Genomic DNA, 15,868 nt, shown 5'->3' on the forward strand with positions numbered 1-15,868 from the left:
TGACCTTTAAAGCCCTTCACGGCCTAGGACCCTCGTACCTACGGGACCGCCTCGCCTGGTATGCCCCACGGAGAGCCTCAAGGTCCATAAATAACAACACCCTAGTGGTCCCAGGCCCTAAGGAAGTTAGAATGGCTTCAACCAGAGCCAGGGCCTTTTCAGCACTGGCCCCAACTTGGTGGAACGCTCTGTCTCATGAGACCAGGGCCCTGCAGGATCTGATCTCTTTCCGCAGGGCCTGTAAGACAGAGTTGTTCCGCCTGGCCTTTGGATTGGAGCCAATTTGATTCCCTCCGCCCCCTTTTTCTTTTTTCTTTTCCTTCTCCTGCAATGAGGCTCCATTTTAATATTTTAATGTTCCATTATTTTAATGTTGTATTTTATTTTTGTTTTTAAGTTGTAATCACTCATCTTGTTTTTATTATTGCTTGTAAGCCGCTCTGAGCCCGGCCTTGGCTGGGGAGGGCGGGGTATAAATAAAATATTATTATTATTATTATTATTATTATTATTATTATTATTATTATTATTAATGTTCTGATGTAGGTCTGGTGAAAGGACATAGCTCAGTAGCACAGCGTCTACCTAGCATACAGAAGACCACAGGTTCAACCCCAGCATCTCCAGGTGGGACTGTGAATGTCCCTTGTCTAAAAATCCCAGAGAGCTTCTGTCAGTCAGTGTCATCTCTCTTTGGCGATCACTCGTAGAAGAGTAAGATTGTTTTCCGTAAACACAGTTTTAACCATGAGTCCGTAAGTGACTGTGGAGGCCAATTCTGGATCCACACGTCCTTCCACAGTGGGGCCATTGGTTTCCGGGCAGGAGTTGATCATGGCGTGGATTTGCCAAGCACGCCTTCCTCTTAGCACATTTCTCCCTTGCATCCTGAGTTTGAGTGTTTTCAAAGCCCATGACACCTTTGGTAAAAGCTGTTCTCCAACTGGAGCCCTAGTAGGAAAATGTTTCCCAATTGTTGGTGTTTATACTACATTTTTTTAGATTTCCCTTGAGAGATTTGCCTTTAAATCTCTTTTGTTGACCACCAGCATTACGCTTTCCATTTTCAATTTCAGAATAGAGTAGTTGCTTTGGAAGACAATAATCAGGCATCCGTATAACATGACCAGTCCAACGAAGTTGATGTTGAAGAATCATTGCTTTGACACTGGTGATCTTTGCTTCTTCCAGTACACTGGTATTAGTTCGCCTATCTTCCCAAATGATGTGTACAATTTTTCGGGGACACCATTGATGGAATCTTTTGAGGAGTTGTCAGTCAGTGTAGACAATACTGAGTTAGGTGGACCAATGGTCGGGTGTATAAGGCAAATTCCTGTGTCCCTGGGAGACCAGCATTCGAATCCCCATTCACCCATGAAGTTTTTGGGATGAGCTCTACCTCTCAGCATAACCTACCTCACAGAGTTGTTGAGAGGGTTGGGGGGCACCATGTACGCCATGTTGAGTATTAATAAATGGTACTTTTGAAAGCGATACATTCTGGAAACAACTTAATTTGTCCGTCTCTGCTCAAAAACTCCTCCCAGAATTCCTTGCACCACATGCAGGGATTTTGTGATCCAGCCTACGGCAGTTTCTCAGCAGGAACTTCCATCAATGTGGAAAGGGTTGTCAGAAGCTATGGAGCTTGAAAACCACTCCTTTTCGGAGGAAGAACTGGCTCAGCGGTGTGTTACTTAATTCCTGCAGCTTCAAGAAGACCAGGTGAAAGGAGCTCATATTGGAAGTTGTTGCAATCTGACAGTGATTTTTATTCCCAAACTGTCAATTTGTCTGGTGAGAATCCTGGAAGCCTCAGCATGTCATAGTAAATTATGATTTAGGGGAAGTTCCAGCTCTGACATATGTTGTAGCTGTGCCCTCTGGAGAAAGGCTGCTGTCTTACTTAATCATACCTGAGGTGGGTCAGGCAAACCAATCGGTTTTTCTCCTCCCTTTTTTTTGGCCTGCTGAACACAAATCATTCCCCAACAACGAGGCAAGCTCCTGTCTGGATTGTTTCACAGAGGTGTCTGAAGTTTATTTACTCTTGTGATTTACCAGCTGCCTGTGGAGAAGCTTTTGAGCAAGACTCATGATAACACATTTCCCTTTCATGCCCAAGAACTAGGAAGGCACAACACCTCCCCTTAAATACCCCTTTGATACAGACATTTCAATGTCTTGAAAATATCATACCCTCCAACATTTCTCTGATGGAAATAGGGATGTCCTGGTGGCGCTGTGGATTAAACTGCAGAGCCTAGGACTTGCCGATCAGAAGGTCGGCAGTTTGAATCCCCGTGATGGGGTGAGCGCCCGTTGCTCGGTCCCTGCTCCTGCCAACCTAGCAGTTAGAAAGCACATCAAAGTGCAAGTAGATAAATAGGTACTGCTCCGGTGGGAAGGTAAACGGCATTTCCGTGCGCTGCTCTGGTTTGCCAGAAGTGGTTTAGTCATGCTGGCCACATGACCCGGAAGCTGTACGCTGGCTCCCTTGGCCAATAAAGCGAGATGAGCGCTGCAACCCCAGAGTCGTCCGCAACTAGACCTAATGGTCAGGGGTCCCTTTACCTTTACCTTTAAGGAAAAGCGGGACATTCCGGGATCAAATCAGAAACCAGGACGGCTTCTGTAAATCCAGGAATATCGCTAGAAAATACGTGAGCACACTTGGGGAGACTGAAAACTATTTTTGTATGCCTTGAGCATTTACCTGCAATGGTGAATATGCAGAAAGTAGTTCCCCTCCAGACATGATTCTTACTGTACATCATGGAACTTTGGAGTGTCAGGCATAGCCCTACTGGCTTTAGCCCAAACGTAGCAGAGTTTTCCTGCACAGCGAGGAAGCTAGTTGCGGCAGTAATGACTAGTCAGCTAGACTCAGAATAACTATTTACAGGATTTATTAAAAGGAAAAATAAAACCAGCAGAGTTTCTGCATACAAATAAAAGCAAAATAAATCCTCTCTCTCTCTCATAACCATACACAGCACTTCTAACTCCAAACACACCTCACATCAAACTGTGCTAGCAATCCCTAGATAACAGAGTTGAGTGCTGCTCGTTAACCAATCAGAGTGAGTAGTTTCTAGGTCAAGCAGACCTGGGCTTTCTGCCAGGAGTAAATTGACTCCAGCTTGAGTTAATTGGAGAAGCTAGAATCTGCAAGTTTCCCACGAGAACCAATTAATAGAAACTGAAACCGAAACTGAACACCCCCTCACAGATTCTGCTGAACAATTAACACCAAATACACCTATGTAGGAGATTATTTTTCCAGCAACCCTAAACCCTTGCACATTCGCTTGTTCTTTACCTTTGCCAATGGTTTAGTTAACACATCTGCTACATTTTCTTCACTTGACACATAAGTACAGGTGATTACATTGTCTCGTACACAGCAACGTACATTTTGGTATTTTACAGAGATATGTTTTGAACGCGATTTGAAACCCTCTGTTTTACTTAAGGTTATACAAGCTTGATTATCAATGTAAACTTGTACTGGTTCTCCACAATTTACATTTAAATCTGCCATCAAATGCTTGAAATAAATCACCTCGTTGCACAATTCACTCAATGCGGCGTACTCTGATTCCGTTGATGACACACTTACAACGTCTTGCTTGCGTGACCGCCAGCTGATTAAAGCTCCACCGACCATTATGACTAGTCCTGTGACAGATTTTCTATCTGGCAAATTTCCCCAGTCACTATCACAGTAGCAACTCAACATTTCATCCTCTGAAGAATTTAATTGTAACATATAGCCAATTGTCTGTTTCAGATACCTCAGAACTTGTTTTACCCCTTTCCAGGCATTTAGTGTGGGTTTTGAGACCAATCTACTTAATATGCCTACTGCATAGCTAATATCAGGTCTGGACCACTGTGCTATATACAATAAACTTCCAATTACAGAGTGATATACATCAGGGTGTTCAAATTCAGGACTCTCATCTATGTGAAGTGTTTTTATGAAACCTGGATCCATAGGCACCGCTGCCCCTTTGCAATCCTGCATCCTGTATGTAGTCAGTAGTTGTTTAACTTTGTTCTGCTGACTAATTAGGCAGCTGCCATCTTGGGCCCAGCACACTTCCAACCCTAGATATGTCCTAACCGGGCCTAAGTCCTTCACTTTGAACTTACTGGACAATTGCTTGGCAAATCTTTTAGTTTGTTTATCTGTTTTACAGGCATACAATACATCATCTACATAAATCAGACAAAACTCTTGATCACTGCCTGTACCACGTACATAAACACAATTGTCAGCTGTACTCTGCTTGAAACCAAATGACACTAAGGCCTCATGGAAACATTTGTTCCAAGATCTTGCAGCCTGTTTGAGACCGTATAGAGCTTTGTTTAATTTCAACACTCTATTGGAACCTGTCTCATAACCAGGCGGTTCGGCTAGATACAGGTCTTCTGATATTGATGCATGTAAATATGCAGTCTGGATATCAAAATGGTTTAACAGGAGTTTTCTCTTTGCTCCAAGCGTTAGGATCAGCCTTACACTGTCCCCCTTAGCAGTAGGGGAAAAAGTCTCGTCATAATCTTTTCCAGGCCTCTGAGAGTATCCTTGAGCAACTAAACGAGCTTTGTATTTGTACTCTCCTGTCACCAGAGGTTTAAGTTTGTACACCCACCTGCAGCCTACAATCTTTGCCCCCCCAGGCGCTGCCACTGGTGTAAAAACCTTGTGCTCATTCAGAGAGGACATCTCTTCCTCCATTGCCTGTTTCCAGAGCTCTGCCTCCTCTTTTGGTAACTTTAACACCTCCTGAAAACTCTTGGGTTCTGCACTTACACTAAACACATTTGCAGTATCTGGGGAAAAACGCACTGGAGGCACTCCTTTGTTTTGTCTTTTAGATCTTCTGGGAGAAAATTTTTCTTCTGACCCACTTTCCTCCTCAGAACTACGACCTCTCTTTTGTTGCTTAGCAACTGGGCTTTGGCTAACTCCACTTTCTTGAGAGCTCTTATCTGAACTTTCCTCCCCCTCAGACTCTGATTCTCTGTGTCTACCTTCAGAGTCATGGAGCTCCTGGGAAGGTTCAAACCAAACCTCAGTATTGGCATGTAGTCTCTCCCAGCCACTATGTTCACAAAAACTGGCATTCCTGGAGATCACAATGCCATTTGTCCCTTCAGCAAAGCGGAAACCTTTTCCCAGCTCCTGGTAACCCACAAACACTAACTGTTTGGTCTTAGGATCTCCCTTCTTTCTCATTTGTTTCGGAATTAATACCCAGGCTTTTGATCCAAACACATGCAAATGGTCAATTTTGGGTTTTTTCTGAAACAATTTAAAGTATGGGGTTGTACCTATTGTTTGATGAAAGAGCCTATTTTGGAGATAACACGCGGTGAGCATGCTCTCCCCCCAATAAGACATGGGCAAATCAGCATCATCAAGCATGGCAAACATCATATCTTGTAAAGATCTGTTTTTTCGCTCTGCAACGCCATTCTCCTCAGGGGAAAAAACGTTCGTTTTTCTATGCCCAATGCCACGCCTTTGTAACCAATCTTTAAAGGCATTTGACATAAACTCGCCGCCTCTGTCCGTCTGTATCCTTTTGAGTTTAATGGACAGAAATCTTTCCACAGATGCCACCCAGCCTTTAAACTTAGTGAACACGTCACCCTTATTCTTCATGGGAAAAACCCAAGAATAACGCGTGGCGTCATCCACAATTGTTAGTGAAAAACGCGATCCACCCCTGCTTACAGCAAATGGACCAATTACGTCCATGTGAACCAGCTGTAGCGGTGACTCACTAACTCTGTCACTTCTGGGGTAAGAGACTCTGTGGGTTTTAACCTTTTTACAGACATTACAATCAAGGTACTTGTTACAACTCTTTAAATTACCCCCATCAGCCAATTCAGACATTTTTAGTACACTTTTCCAGCAAGCATGCCCCATTTTCCTATGCAATAAGTGCACACAGTTGTCATGTATAGCTTTGTTATTCACTGCAGGCTGAGATTTACTGACTACTGCTGCAACTTGAGATCCTGCTTTAAGCCAAAACAAGCCTCCCTCTGACTTAGCAGTGCCTAAAATCTCACCAGCCTTCTTAATAATGCAACTGTCTCCTTCAAAATACACTTTAAACCCAGCTTTTAGCAAACAATCTACAGACATCAGATTGCTCCTTAATGACGGCACACAAAGTACATTTTGCAGGCATTCACGAAGACAAGGAACAAAAACTGCACCCCCCGAAATCACTTCGGAAGTACTTCCGTCTGCTAGAGCCACCTGGCTGCGCTGTGCTGAGTTCTTGGAAACAAACAATTCATCTGAATTCACGATGTGGCGAGACGCTCCCGAATCGACCACCCAGACCGCTTGTTTCTCATCAGCACTCTTGACCTCGCCGGTCACCAGCTGAGCCGACTGTTTTCGTTTGAAGAATTTCTTTTTACGCTGCTGCTGCTGCTGATCTCGTCTCTGCTCCTGCACCGGCAACTGAGACTTGACCAACTCCGGACATTGTCGTTTTAGATGCGCTAAAGACCCACATCGGAAACAACGCCTAACAGCAAACGCTGACTCCTCACCAGTACGCTGCTTTTGCTTCACCTCTGGCACGGCATGAGAACTCCTTCCAAACCGCCCACCTGTAGAAGCCTCTGCAGCCAACGACCTTTCTTGCCTCTTCTGCCATTCTTCAATCAAACGCCCAGTAACGTAACTGACTGATAAATCACGCTCCTGTATGCCTTCTAGAGACAAAACTAAATTATCCCAGCTTTCCGGGAGAGAACTCAAAATAATAGCCACCTTCTCCTGCTGGTCTAACGCACAGTCTCTTTCCTGTAGCGCAGCAAACTTTAACTGTAAACTGTGTAGGTGTTCTTGCATTGTAACCCCAGGCTGTAACATTGCCTTGTACAATGCCTTGCGAATGAACAGCTTGGAAACCGCTGTCTCACGCACATGGAGTTCTTTAAGTGCTTGCCACACACCTCTAGCTGTCTTGATTCCCCTCACATAGGGCAACTGGGAATCTTCCAGCCCCAAGACAATTGTGGCCCTTGCTCTTTGGTCTTTATCAAGGTCTTCATCATCAGGCTTTGCAGGAAACTTACTCACCACTTGCCAGAGACGATCCCTCTGCAGCACTGCCTGCATGCGTTCCGACCACAGCAAGTAATTGGAGTCATTCAGACGCTCAAAAGCCATCTGAACTGGTTGTGAGGCCATCTTGAGAGCGATGTCCCTGGAACCCGGAACCAGCTACTCACGACCACCGAGAGAGAAAACAGGAACCACAGCACCCAGCACTCACACGCTGCAGCTGTTGTCCTTGTGTCCGCTGCGTCACCAGCTCACCACGGTCAGGAACCAGCCAGAGAACAACAACTTCTGGAACTACTGGAACCAACGCCGTTGATGCTGACACCACCGCAACTCAGGCTGGCAGCACAATGCCCATAACCTCATGGAACTTTGGAGTGTCAGGCATAGCCCTACTGGCTTTAGCCCAAACGTAGCAGAGTTTTCCTGCACAGCGAGGAAGCTAGTTGCGGCAGTAATGACTAGTCAGCTAGACTCAGAATAACTATTTACAGGATTTATTAAAAGGAAAAATAAAACCAGCAGAGTTTCTGCATACAAATAAAAGCAAAATAAATCCTCTCTCTCTCTCATAACCATACACAGCACTTCTAACTCCAAACACACCTCACATCAAACTGTGCTAGCAATCCCTAGATAACAGAGTTGAGTGCTGCTCGTTAACCAATCAGAGTGAGTAGTTTCTAGGTCAAGCAGACCTGGGCTTTCTGCCAAGAGTAAATTGACTCCAGCTTGAGTTAATTGGAGAAGCTAGAATCTGCAAGTTTCCCACGAGAACCAATTAATAGAAACTGAAACCGAAACTGAACAGTACATTCATGATGATTTTGCTTATTTTGCTATTGGGGCAGTCACACATAATCACGCTTTCAAAACGCCCTCCGCTCAGTCACATGCATCCTCGACCATGGCATAGCAATAGACCAGGCTGATGAGTGGCAATGAGAAGAAATTTCAAATTTTCCACAGTGCCCCAGAGCGCAGTACTTCAAGCACCCTAGAGCAGTGTTTCCCAACCGGTGTTCCGCGGCACACTAGTGTGCCGCCGAACATTGCCTTGTGTTCCGTGGGAGGGAGACGGGCGAGTCGGGCGGCGAGAGGCGGGGCGGCGGCGGCGAGCACACGCGGGGCGGCGAGCGAGCGAGCTCCCACATCCCATCGCCGCTCGCTTCGGCCGGCCTACTGGAGGAAGGCGCGAAAACCCGGCGGGCTTTTGGGTGGGCGCCAAGCAAGAAAGGCGGGAAGGCTCTGGTCCCTCCCCTCCCGGCGGGGCTCCCGCACGCACCTTTCTGCGCCGCCGCGTCCCGCCTGAGCAGCAACAGGAGGAGGAGGAGGGAGGCCAGCGCCGGCCGGGTCCCCTGGGGGAGCGGGCGCTCCGGGCTGCTCACCATACCCCGCGTCTCGGGCGCAGCAGCCGGCAGTCCGAATGCATCCCGAGCCGCGCTGCTCTCGCCTTGCCTCCTTCTTCGCGCCTCCTCCCGGCTCGCGCGCCGTCCCTGCGCGGATCCGTCCAGCCTCCGGCCGCCGCCGCCGCCCCCTCCTCTTCCTCTCCTTCCCCCACCCACCAACCCGCACGGCGCGCTCCCACCGCCCCCGATGGGCGCAACCACTTCCGGGTCCGCTGCAGCCGCCCCTTCCCCGCCTCCGGCAGCCGAAAGTCCCCCAGCGGAGCCCGTCTGGCCGCTCCCCCCGCTCCCTGCCCACCTCCCAGAGTTGAGGCGCCCTCTTTCGTTGCTTCGCGGGGAGGGAAAAAACTTTAACTTTTGTGCGTCCCTCCCGGCGTGACGCTGCGCGCTGACGTCACGGGGCGGGGCTTTAATGGTGGTGTGCCGCGAGATTTTTTTTCGGCAAACAGGTGTGCCGTTGCCCAAAAACGTTTGGGAAACACTGCCCTAGAGCACTGAAGGGAATTGAACATGGCAGCTGCTTGGCGCCAAGTCCAGGGATGGCTGAATGGTATCAGTTAAAAGAGCATTGCTCCCATACTGTCCAATATTCCTCAGATGAAAATAGGGACATTTCTCACTCCCCACTAATTGACCCTCCCCCATTTTTGTCCCCCTTCCCCTGTAGAGAAGAAAGAAGAGCTACTAACACCATACAGACGGGACAAAGCACACACACAGTCCACCGTCCTGAGAAAATCCCTTAATCCCAATTTTATTCTATTATTTGGTAGATTTAAGAAACACACACATATCAATAAGTAAATTTTAGAAGGGGGCAAGATTAGATGCAGATGTGCAAAGCATGTTTGTTTGTTTGTTTTTAAAAAATCAAGACTCCTTCTGGTCTGCTCCACTCTTCCTTTCTTCCTGCCCAGGGCAGCCCTACCCTCTGCCAGTCCATCAGAGTCGATGTGTCATGCGAGTCATGCAGAAACTCCTCCTCCTCTTCCTCGCCCACTCTTCAGCAGCCACTACAAGTTGTTGGAGAGGCCATGGAGAGGCAATGGGATTCCCAGGCTTCAGGGAATCGGCTTTCTCCCCCATGGCAGTAAACAAAAGAGCAAACAAAAGGAACGTCTTACCAGTTAGAATCGTTAATGATCACAGTAAGAGACAAAAGCACACACCTCCCTAGAAATGGTACGGTGCTCCCTGTTAAGGCTCACTCCTCTGTCCATTCCTATTAATCTACATCACTCCTACGTCCCGTAACCTGAGTTTGTACCCTCTGTGCTTTCTGTTCTAACACTTTGTGAGCTCTCTATGTCCTTGGAGAAGGGGGGCTGAATGCTGTCCAGAGACTGTGAATCTGTTAATTCTCTCTCTTCCAGTGTTTCTTCTGCTAGCTGTTCCCCATCCAGTATTTCCCAGCTTCTGCTTTCTGAACTATGCCCCTCTGCAAACCACTGTTCCAAATCTATACTGTTCTCCTGTTCCTGGGAAGATTCAGGATCCCCACCCTTCCTCTTCAGTCCAGCCCTCCTCAGCACAGTCCCTGACAGGGATGCTCCCTCACAACAGCCCTGAGCTCAGTGGTGGCAGCACTGATGTAGGAAATAGGAACATCAAATCAGGATCAAATCAGAAGCTTTCATAATTCCTGGATGCCCCTTGAAAATCGAGGGTATGTGATTAAATTGGCCTAATTGCAGATCTTGGGTAATCATCTGATTTCTAATTGTAAATCATTGGGTAAATCTTGGGTAAATTATTCTGATTTCTAATTGTGAGTTTAGAAGTCTACTGTAACTTTGCAGCAAATATGAAGTTGTCGGTGGGGTTTCTTCAGAAAGCAAAAACAATGAATACCCACCCATGGCTGAGATTATACAGCAAGGCAGAGTACGACATTTGCAGAATGGAGTCAAATTCTGCAGTGCTGCAAAACTCTCCTAGAATGACTCCTATGTAGTTAAAAGCATCTGTGGAAACAGTGAAGGCTGAGAAAGGGGTGGAGGAAAGTCAAATGAGCACATCCTTCACAGGAAATTGAAAAGCCACAAGCAAATTGCAGATTGGAGCTGTACCAAAGATACGGACATATGCTTGCATTAGCCCTGAATGTATTAGCCTTGAATTTTACCCTCCCAAATGCAATTCGGAAGGAATATTAAAATCACCCAACACCCAAAGTTCTCCCTTTGCATGCCAAAGTCTGCCGTTCTGCTCAGTGTGGTGGCGGCGGCAGCACCAGTGAATGTGTGGATCCATGGATCACAATTCAGCTGGTAAAGTGGACTCTGGTGAAGGGATGAGGAATTTGTGGCCTTCCAGAAGTGGTGGGCTTTAGGTGGCACCCTGTTTTGGTACCCCTGCAGCATTGTGCCCAACATCCTAGACTGTTGGCCATGCTGACTGGGGCTTCTAGAAGTTGTTCTCCCACATTAACTGTGATGGCCTAGGACTCGGGCTCAGACTTGGAACCAGAGGAGTCTCCATCCACACCGGATCCTTTGCCTCAGGTGGCATCTGAACCAAGTCTGGGGCCTGATCCTGAGGAGTCCCAGTCTGCGCAGGTTCCCCTGCAACAAGCACCAGCTGGGCCAAATCAGGGGCCTGAGCCTGCCCTGGCTCCAAATGCAGGGATTACCACGTTGCCTCCAGCTGGGCAATCACTTACAGCTGCTCCACTACTGGTTGGGTCAGGGGAGGCTGAGGCAGCCTCTGGGTCTAGTAACCCACCGACATCTCCTGAGCTGCAGAGACTGAGGTCTGAGAGAAGGAGAGACCTGAGTACTCGCAGGAGGAGTGCTCGCCTTTGGGCGAAACAGGGAGGTGAGTCGCCGGGGGATCAGGACCGGCCGTTATCCGACAGAGATAAAAGGCTGTCAGACCCCGCGCCAGGTTGCGGGAGGAACATTGCTGTTTGCTAGAACCTGCCTGAGACCCTGTGCCTGACCTAGCCTGGTTTCCTGCTTTGTGTCCTGCCTTGGCCCTGTCGGACTGACAGTCCCTTGGATTTGGGACTGGACCTGGACCACAATGCTTGGGTTAACACCCGGGCCCAGCACATTAACAGGGGGACTGCAGTTTTTTGCCCATTCATGCTTTAAGCCATGGAAGCACCTGTCATCATCGAATGTGTCCATCTTCAAGGTGGTGCAGGACTTTTTGTCCTGCTTTTCCATGAAATGTAAATGATCTCATTTTTTAAGCAGCTTTATCTACAAGTCAGTTCTCCTTGGTCAACTGGAATCCCTCAAACAGGCTTATTGAATTGTACGAATGTTTCCCTGTAGACCCTCAAACATGCTTTGCTGTCCTTCGGATGCTCCAGCAGTTGCAATTACAGTGGCACCTCAGGTTAAGAACTTAATTTGTGCTGGAGGTCCATTCCTAACCTGAAACTGTTCTTAACCTGAGACACCACTTTAGCTAATGGGGCCTCCTGCTGCCGCTGCGCCGCCACTGCACGATTTCTGTTCTCATCCTGAAGCAAAGTTCTTAACACAAGGTACTATTTCTGGGTTAGCAGAGTCTGTAACCTGAAGCGTCTGTAACCCGAGGTACCACTGTAGATTCTACATAGCCTCTTTGATTCCTTGCTTGTTCCATCTGCATATTGGCTACCCATTCGCCACAATTTCAAAGGGATAATTTTGATCACCCAAGTTCATAGCAGGCTTAACCACTTTTCTAACACCCCCCATTTTTTTTTAGTTAAATCATCCCTCATAGGTTTCTAAAAACACGATAGCTATTGCGAGGGGAGGGGGACTTCACAAAAGTGAAGAGAGCTGGGCCCGTCTGTCCATTATAATTCAAAAGTTTACTCCAGATCAAAGTATTCATGAAAGAACTGCTGTCCTCTTAAAGAGGGTGTAGTTGCTGTGATTCTCAATATTTACGATTCCTTAACACACAATTCGGCTTTATGCCACAGCTCAGCCCTTGAATAGAGGAAGAAACTTCCCTTTAAAAAAGTGACAATGTCTCTGTTAAAGAAAATGAGAGTTTTCAATCATATACAGCCGAAGAGGTGCAGGAAAACACAATTCCACATTTATTTTGGGGAACATTGTGAAACGTTTGTGAACTTGTTGAATTTGATCTTTGCTGTGAGGATACAATGGGGAGGGAGAGAATCATGTAGGCCACCTTGGCTCCTTGGAGGAAAAGTAGGATTATTATTATTATTATTATTATTATTATTAAAAAAAACTTATTAGACAGTTGTTACCTTAAAGGTCTCCAAGCAGCTTATGTTTAAAAGAAAAAGTCATATAAAATGTTGAGATTTTCATACAACATACAAAAAAATCAGGGTACCCTTAAAGACTGTAGGATGTTTTGGCAGTAAATAGAAATGTAACCATGCAACAAATAAAAGGAGAGTCCATTCTTTCAAGCTCTAAAGTTGGAATCTGCTCAGGCCACAGAAACAGCAAGGTACAGCTCTGAAGCCATTATCTCAGGGGCACCCGGCTCTATGCAGTATAACGATAAGACTGCATGATGAAAAAACATGGAAGCCTGTAATAAACATATCATGTGCTGCAGAATAAAGAGAAACCCAGGGCTTCATTATGACTGAAGGTAAGTTTGTACCAGCAGAGATGCAGAAGCAAACGTCGGGTTTCTATGCCCCTTATCGCTAATCTCACAAAGCCTCTGAATTTGTGCCGTTAGAATAAAATAGTACCATACTGAAATAGTTATTTAATCAGATGTATGGTTCCTCCTGTTTCACAGGAAAACAGAACAAGGCAATGTGCAGGTTTGAGTCATTAATCTCATGAGCCCAAAGAGGTTTTATGAGACCTGGTGTCGGTGAGCCATCTCCAAAAGGGGTCTGTTCTGATTATTGTGGTTCTTCCGCTTTATCCGAAATTAAAGGAAATGTGGTTTGTTTAGGTTGAAAGAGTGGCAGAGGGCTGGTACGCAGCTTTTTAGGTGATGCTGCAGGCCTCTATAAATCCGACAGTCTCTCCATTCCTGCTCATTAGAAACTACTTTGAAACAGCTCTTGCCATTTTCTGTTTCGCTCCGGAAAATGATTTTCCAAAAGGGTGACAAATTTCTTTGCTCTTTTTCTGTTGACCTGCTGAAAAATGGGCAGATCCTTTTTATTATTATTTAAAAAGCGGCGCCTCTCAGTAAGATTCAGGTTGTGAAATAATGCCCCACCTCTTCCAGCTGTGAAGGTGACAGATCCCAATTAAAATTATTTTTGAAATGGCTCAATGGTATAAAAGTTTGTATTCACAGCGCTGACTCTTTTGGGGGAGATATATCCTAGGGAACCTTATGCAGTCTGCATAAAATTCTGGGTGGAGGCATTGGTCAGCCGTTCCAATTCTGGGTTTTAAAGCTTTTAAAACTTCTTCCTTAACTTAAAAACGAACACTGCTTCCTTGTAATTAGAGATGGACAAACTTTCCAAAGTTCCCCTTGAATGAAATTATGCAAGCCAGTGATGACTGGTGACATTTGGAACTCATAAAGCAGAAAGTAGGGAGGTCAACAGTAGGGGGAGCCAGAGACAATGACAGGCGGAGCCAACTCATTCTAACTTTGCCCCCATCCTCCTCCCTGCTGAATTTTACAAGAGCAACATTGAGACTAAGGAGGATGAAGCTGAGCAGCAGTCTGGTTAAGGGTGTGGTGTGGGAAGTAATCCATTGGTGCAGTCAAATGCAACATTCCTTGTTTCCCTAGAGTGGGCACAGACAGGGGGACATCCAGTCAGTGTAACTTCCTGTTCCACTGGTCTGGAGCATCCTCCCCCTGAATGTGACCTGGGCGATGGGTATAGCTCTGGCTGACTCCACAAAAGAACTGAGTCACGCAGCCATTTTCTCAGTTGCAGTTCGTCTTGATTTCTGTCTTAATTCTTGCTGTCTTGTCACTGCTCTCCTGCAGCCATTTTGTATTCGCAATGTAATTTTGCTGTCTGCTGGCTCTTGGCCGGCAGCACATGAGTCCAGTCTCCATATGAGTGTTAGTTTCTGTTCTTATCACTGAGCAGCTGCGTGGAGTCACAGGACTCTGTTTACATTCCAGAGACAGTCCAAACTCTTGGAAGTCTCACGGGAGGGGAGACGGGATGTGACGTTAGTGGTTTCCTGTTTCCTTTGTTCCTTTGTTCAGTTGCTCTCTGCTTTCATAGAGAGCGGATGTCTTTTCTGTTCTGCGTAGTTTAGAAATAAAATTCTTTACAATGTAGCCAAACCTCTCGTCTCTTCCCTGTGCTGGGAACCCTGCTGGATAGAATGTGCTTGAGGCCTTATCAAAGGCTCAGGTCATTAAACACGTCAGAGGTGATTTCAAAGGCTCGGCTCGGAGGAAGATGAGGCCCTATTGGCTTGGCCAAGTGGAGTTCCGACAATGAGATCAACTCACACTTTTGTTTATGTAACTATTAAGTACAGCCTGCCTTTCAGGGATCAAATCGTGAACTGAAATGTGAGTAAACTTTTTGTTACTTTACTCACAAAGACTCTTTTAAGGAGGATTAAAGGGGACACCAGGAAATAATCTTAACGAAGAGAGTCAAAGTAATCTGCAAACTAGCTTCCAGCTATATTGAGGGGAATTTGCTTTGCTACATCACTCACTAGCGTGAGTGAAAGGAAGGATAATACTTATTCAATATATCCTTTCCTACAATCCTTAATATTCCCACAGGTGGGGCAGTGAGCCATTTGACCTTATGGACCTGGCTCCATTGATGCAAGCTCATCTGGAAAAGATCAGGAAACCTCTAGTAATCTTTCTGAACCATCGGAGGGCTTGACAAAATGACCCCCAGCTCTGGGAAAACAAGACCCTCTTTTGAGCCATCCATATTTCTAGCTGGAGTTGATGGGTGTTGGAGTCAGGTTTGATGCTTAGTGGTTGAGGATGATGGGAACTGGAGTCCATCGCCATTTAGAAGCCCCCAGGTTCCCCCAACCTTACACAATGCCAGAGCTGCAGTACATCTGGCATCATCTTCTTCACAAAATCTCTCCTGCTACTCCTAAGTTTTATTTGTTCAGGTGTCACCTGACACCACTGGATCCTTTAAACAGAATTAGAAATAAGCAGTTTTCTACCCGCAAAGAATGTTGCATCTCACTTTTTTTTTTTTACAGCCTCCATAAAAAGGGATGGATGAAGATAACACAAACAGTGCAGTTAAATTTAATGACAAGAAAAGCCAGTACTATCCTGAACGCATCTTGAGCAGAATAACTGAATATAGTGTTCTCAGGTGAGCTTCCTTCCTGCTATAACCAGCTAGTGGAAGAAGCAATTCATTAGCATCTGTGAGGCATCGTGCAGTTGAGATTATACATGGTAAAAAATAATAATAATAACATGG

At 46.2% G+C, this 15,868-nt stretch overlaps 1 long non-coding RNA gene across 2 annotated transcripts in view; it reads right to left on the bottom strand.

The window, feature by feature from the left end:
- The window catches only part of LOC308593148, a 58,384-nt gene that overhangs the window by 39,484 nt on the left and 3,032 nt on the right, over positions 1 to 15,868 (bottom strand). The window contains exon 3 of one of the 2 annotated variants that reach the window (XR_014010785.1): positions 10,283 to 10,502. The exons of the other annotated variant lie outside the window; for it this stretch is intronic. This is a non-coding gene — a long non-coding RNA (uncharacterized lncRNA). Of the gene's footprint in view, positions 1 to 10,282; positions 10,503 to 15,868 lie in introns of those variants that run through there. 2 annotated transcript variants of the gene reach the window in all.

The sequence above is a fragment of the Podarcis bocagei genome (genome assembly GCF_964188305.1).
Source record: "Podarcis bocagei genome assembly, chromosome: 8".
NCBI classification, from domain to species: Eukaryota; Metazoa; Chordata; class Lepidosauria; order Squamata; family Lacertidae; genus Podarcis; species Podarcis bocagei.